Consider the following 6,708-nt stretch of genomic DNA (forward strand, 5'->3'; position numbering starts at 1 on the left):
TTGATGACATTATGCATATCTATGAGAAGGATTTCCATGCTCTCAGTGTAGAAGAAAACTGATGTTTCAATTAAGGCTTTTAAATCTTATGTCTCCGGAAAAGTTCAAATCTCTGCCACTAATATCTTTTTCTTTACGTACTCTGAAAACACGATCAGCCTGACCTTCAATCTTCTTTGCTTTCTGCACTTATCTCCTTTTTCCCCTTGTGATTCTGTATTTATTCTCTTTCAGAATAGTTCACGTCCTCAATTTCCCCCCCAACAGATTTGATGCCTATAACCTTTTTAGTGTTAGGATTTGAGCCCCATGGGATGCAACCTTGACTCCCCAGCAAAAAAAATCTGGAGGATCAAGAACAGCATTCCTCAATTTGTTTCAAGGTAAACATTTACTCTGTTTTGTTTGGTTTTACAGAGTGGGTCATACCATTTCTCTGAGAAGCAGAGTCTATCAGTTAATTTCATATTACTGAACTACAATCACTTTTTCATTATAGGAACAAATACAACCACCACAAAAGCATAAAAGGCACTTAAGGAGTAAACGGGGAAGAGGGGAAAATCACTATAGAAGATGATTTATATTACCTCTTTCAAACACACAAACATGCTGTGAGACATGTTTTTCACTTGCTTTTCTAAAGGAGGGTTCAGTTCTCAGGCATTAAGCAGAGCTAATTGTGTTGCTTTAATTCAGCAGCTACACAATTCCTGTCACAGACTTACTTTAATGAAAGCTAAAAATGAGTGATTTAATCTGGCTAGTTTTGATATTTCAGTAAGTGAGGAAGAAAACCAAACATTTCAGATTCTACATTCCTACTCACCAAGTAGATCAGCTGAGTACAGATGGCACATTTAGCCATTTAACCTGTAGGGTATTTTTAAAATTGTAGGCATATTTTTATTATAGGAAAGGTAACAGGGAATGTTGTGTCCTACCAAATCAATTCTAATGGTGTTTACATTAGCAAAAATTAATGATTAAGTATTAATACCAGAACAACCTAGGTTATAAATAAGGTATGGGGACTGGATATTAATTTTCACATTCTGAATGCAATGTCTCTTATGACTAAAGGATCTGAAGCATGCCATAACTTCAATGTATTTTTTTATTAGTACAATAAGTCTATCTGACTGTATGATATACTGAAGTTATGCCTGAGATACCAGTAAGTATACAGGGTAATACTCAATAACACAATTAATACTGAAGCCAACATTTCTTGGTCACTGAAGGGTTCAGTAAATACAGCTGTAAAGTGAATCAAAAGGTGTTGTAGCAAAACTGACACCTTAAAAGCATATTTTGAAAGCGCTAAGTATTGCTACAAATGATTACTGGAGAAAATAAAACACAGTTTGCAAGGAACTAGTTGTTCTCATCAAAGGGATGATGATGAAAGAGAAGAGAGTTTAGGGTGTCTACGCACCCTTTTAGAATCACTCTTTAAGAAGTAAAATAATGATGTGTCCTAAGAGGTAAGCCAGCAGATGAACCATAAATATCATGACCAATGTACTGCTAGCTAAAACACCTTGTTTACCCCACCTATCCTCTCCTTCAAAACAGAATAACATGGCAAACACTTTTCAGAAAATAGTGCCCATGCTAGAGAAACACAAACCTTCCTGTTTGATCTCAAAGCACTGAGAAATTTAAGCATACGATCTCATGACCTGCTCACCTTTCAATCTCCAGTTTAAATCCTCCACCATAGGGCATTAAAACACTTAACATATAGAATCTATACATACACATCACCTTAACTTTAGGGTAATTAACCATCATCTAAAATGTAGTCAACCATTGTTCATGCAGAACTCAAGGTACTGTGCCAGTGAGAAGCATAAATTGCCATTGAAATATCAAGGGTATGCGCACTGCATTCTTGTTTCATTTTGGATTTAACAATAATTGAAAGATTTTTCCAGCTTTCCCTAAAGTAGTCGCTGCTTCAGCAATTATGAACAGTAAAAGTAATGCTTCTTTCTAAATTTTCATAAGCATTGACTAGATGCCAATTTTACTGAAGTCCTCATTCAGCTAAATGGAAAAAAAGCGTAAAACATACACTGTAAATAAGTTTGACCAAAATGTATAATCACAGATCTTTATTTCAAGGACAATGGCAAAGTCAGATTCAGAGAATATTCAGCCAGTTATCTGGAATACTGGAGGCATGGTGGCTATGGTGGCTTCGATGAGTTTACCAAGATCCCAACTCTGATTAATCAAAAGGCTACTCCCAAACCCTGGCATTTATGGTCATTCACTGTCAACCCAAATAGGTTTAAAAAAACCAAACCAAAACAAAACAAAGTCTGATGGATCCTGTGTATGGATGGGCTTAGGTTACACACAGGCTGCATTTTCATTTGCCAGAATTCCAGATGAGCATCATTCATTCTGGTGTGTCTGGAAACTCAAAACAAGAACAGAAAAAATGTGCAAATAGGAGAATTGGGTGGCTGCTGAATTACAAGCATAGATAATGGACAGTGAAGAGAAAGACAGAAAGACAGACATTCCCAAAAGCCTAAATCTTGTCTTCACTTAAAGTATCAACTGTGGCTGTCTCTACCTGAACCACTAAACTACAAAAAAAAATCTTATTCATAGCATAGCAAAAACCTTCAAATAAGATCATTCAAGTATTTGTGAGCTGAAGGACTGGACTTCCAGGTACAAGTTACTTTCAACTCGTTGTTCAGCTTGTCATCTAATTCAGTATTCAAAAGGGCAGTAACACTTTTTATTTGTATTCAGCAAGGATAGCTTTTCAAGTTTAGTATCCAAATTCGCTGCTCAGGTTAAAGCCATGGCAAATAATCCCAAAGCAAATAACAGACTTTAAGTTACATCTTCACCACAGCTGACAGCTGGTTTTCAGGTTGGTGGTGTTTTCATTTGTTGTTCACTCTTTTATGAAAATCATATAGGTTTGAATGAAACTACTTTGTGTTTGTGGTAGAGAAAACCTTTTATTATTCCCTTTCAATTAAAAAGAAAAACAGCAGGATTTTGAAGTAAGAGAAAAGCTAGGGAATTCCTATAGAGCAAGAAGTAAGTTCACAAACGTAGGCTTGTTCATTGTTCCCTCCCTGTAGGTATGTGATGTTGGTGGTGTTTGTAATTATACATCTACCGGCAGCAGCACAAAACATTTAATTATATTTCTGACACATTTATTTCCATACCCTCTGCTTCCCCCAAGTGCTAGATATAATCACCCTGCTGGCCTACAACATGCTAATAAATCACTTGCTCAACACGGTTTATCACTTCATTTATATCAGTCAGAAAACCCACAGTAAAGCTGGAAGTACCAAGCCACACACACCCCCAGCAGCTACTTTATGTCTTTCTGCAAACACTCAGGCACACACCTGGATGACATTAAAACATCAAACATCCTGTTGCAAACACAGTGCTACCCAGAGCTTCCTTAGTGCGCACTCTCTCTCAGATTAGAGATGAGCACCTTTACTCTCCCCAGCATAAAACATCAGATTTCTTTCAAGAGCATAGAAGCTTTTTTTTTTAAGGGCTTGGAGCCTATGCAATACCCATGCAGCCCTCATTTCTTTGAATTAAAATAGGGGATGTCACCCTCTCAAAGTTTCCACTGAAGATAAAATCTTTACTTTGTTGTAACTAAAACATAAACATTTATCAGTTACTTAAAAGAAAATGTAAGGGGAAAAAACACACAGCAGTTCTTTCAAATAATTAAAATTCTGGGAAAAAAAACCCCACTACTTTCACATCATGTTTAGAGGAGTAGTGACCTAAAAGAGACAGATGGTGGCTGTTGTTTTGGGATCTGTATAAACAATGTCTACTGTGTAAACAATAAGTATAAACATTTTTCCTGCTATAGTCAAAACTGAGTATTATTTAGTGACAGCTTTAACAATTCTGAATTTTGTAAGAGCAATTAGTAACCATAATTACGTTTGGTATGGCAGGGGCTTAAAAAACCCTCTTTTATTAAAAACATCAAGCTATGCCCTTGAATTAATGTGCCCAATGCATATGTCATCACTCTGTTCCTAACTTCATGGTATTTGACCATATTTTTATATAAAGAACAAATAAGTCACTGAGCAAGTGTTCTCAGAAATTTAAACTTCACGTGGGGCACCACTTTACATCACACTGATTTTATAGAACTCATACTGGCCGGCGAGATCAAACTCAAGACATCCTAAGTGGAAGATACATGTATCTAGTATTCAAAAAGAAGTAATTGTAGGAGATACACTGTGATTCATACTGTGCAATATTACTTAATTAGCTACTTCAGAAGGGAATTCTTCACAGTAAGAAACAGCTACTCAACGAGAATGGAAAACTTCTGGTCCCTAAACAAAAAGGCAAACAAGCTCTTAAATTTTACAGACACATCTGGGCTCTACCAGATACTACCACAATAAATTTTACTTTCAAACCCCACTCCATTTCACCATTGCAATCCTGTTTCACTTGACACTCATAGATGTGTCATTCAGGGTTCTCAAATGCCAAAATATTGGTGAATTAAGTCTCAACACTCTGCAGCATCCTTAAGATATATTCTTTACTAAGAGGGGATTTGATATTGCTTTAGCATTTACAAAACGTACATTAATATATCAACACATTTTATTAACTAAACAGAAAACCCCATGCAGTAACTATAGCACTTGATACAGTCAAGTTTTTGCTGGTTTGCTGCAAGACAATAATGGCTTAGTACATATTAATCTGACATTCAGCTGCTCCAAAAGCTAATAAAGTACCTTTTGTACTAACTTTTATACCATCTTTGTTATACATAGTTATTTATACAAATGTGATTGTACCTAGAATCACAGGAGATCAGAAGAATGAAGACTCAGGTGTCCTAAATTCTACCCAAAGCTTCTTTTGGCAGTGCAAAACCAGCCTTCATGCAGTGTGTGTTACTAGAGCCCATAGTGTACCTTACGTGAATGGAGAACACCAAGCAGTGCAACACAGTAGTCTGCATAAATTACCATACCAAGGTGGATGGTGTACTGTACCTACATCTGTCTCAATAGTGCCACATTAGACTCTCCATACAGAAACATATGACATGTCTCAAACTAAACATAGATATTTTCTACAACATTTTTCTGTTTTTAAATATGCAGCATGATAATTTTCTAGAAAATGAATCTTGCAAACCGGTAAGTGCTACAGTTTGCTGGGGGTTTTGATAACCATCTGGCTTCAGAACAATTGCACTGGTACAGAAAATTGATTGCCAAACTATTGTCTGTAATGATCATTTAGGAAACATATGCTTACACATTTTCAGCCTCGTTTTCAGTTCAGAGGTTACACTTAGCCCATACAGGGGGGGCGGGGAAGAGACATGAGCTGCAAGAAAAAAAAACACAAAACCCACATGAGTTTGATAGCACTGTAGCAATGTATTCAAATGAACTACTGCACTGCTGTGATCTAAACGGGTCCCACAGAGACATATAGCTGCATTCATACTTGATAAGTTATCTGCAGCATTTCTAAATCAGTGTGCTTAGTGTTGTTTATGAGCAAAACCAGGTACAACAAGACCATGAACTTATACAAATCTGCATACTTTAATGAGGCAATTAATTTATAAAGTAGTTTATACAACAAGGGAAGTAAAAATATATTGCTGCACAGGGGAATTTAAATGTTTAGGAATAATTCAAAGTCTAGTTTTCTATTGTATGCAATAAGAATTTTCAGAGGTGTTGTTTTACAAAGAACATACAGATTAGATTTCAAGTCAATACATGTAAGTATTGATTTGTTAGTTCAAGAAACTTAAGTTTTCCCACCACAGCAAAAAACCTTTGAGGGAGGAGGAACTGATCATGCTCCAGTGTCAGTCATCAAGGTATCCTTATAGAGCTCTTTATAGCTCTGATGCATAAAGCACCTTTGGCTTCTTTTTTTCTTCTCCCTTTTTATCACTTAAATCTTTTTCACTTTGCTCCTGTATGCAAGTATCACTGTAGCTAAAGGACAGACCTGGCCCATTTCAGCTCCTCTGGTTTCAAGGAAATGATTTTGGGAACACCTTAAACTGCATAAGCCAACACTGAAGTTAGAAGCCGCTTTTAACTTTGATCACAGCCTTTTTCCAGATACCTCCTCCCCAGACTATTCAGTCTTGTCTCAGATCCTTGTATCTGAAGAGACATTTGTGAGAGACATGAGTTAGATCAGAAAACCAAATTAAAATAAGTCCATTAAAAATATGTATTTAGATTTAACCTGGGTCCCTAAGTAAATACCTCTGCTGGCACAAAGGATGGGGCAAAGTGAGCACAAAGCAAAATAACAGAAATGCCACCTTCACTACCTTACAGCATTAGTGAAACTACAGCTTTAGTAATTTGACTGAAACAGTACACGCACTTGTTTGTTCAATTATGATGGCTGTGTGATGGGATTAAATGGAGCAGAGTACTCATTTTGGACTGCTGCTAAGCATTTAGTTCTTCCTCAGGTATTCAGACTGAAATAACAGTAGAGTCTGCATTGACATAAACAGACAAAATAAGGAAGGCTGAGCAATGTGATCTAAATAAAATATAAGATGCTTAAGACCTGTAAGGAATCCCCAGTGACAGAATCTTTTAGATCAACAAATGCTAGGACAAGGAAAAAAAAAGTCTATTAAGTCCTAATCTATTATAT

The sequence above is a fragment of the Buteo buteo genome, chromosome 13 (genome assembly GCF_964188355.1).
Source record: "Buteo buteo chromosome 13, bButBut1.hap1.1, whole genome shotgun sequence".
NCBI classification, from domain to species: Eukaryota; Metazoa; Chordata; class Aves; order Accipitriformes; family Accipitridae; genus Buteo; species Buteo buteo.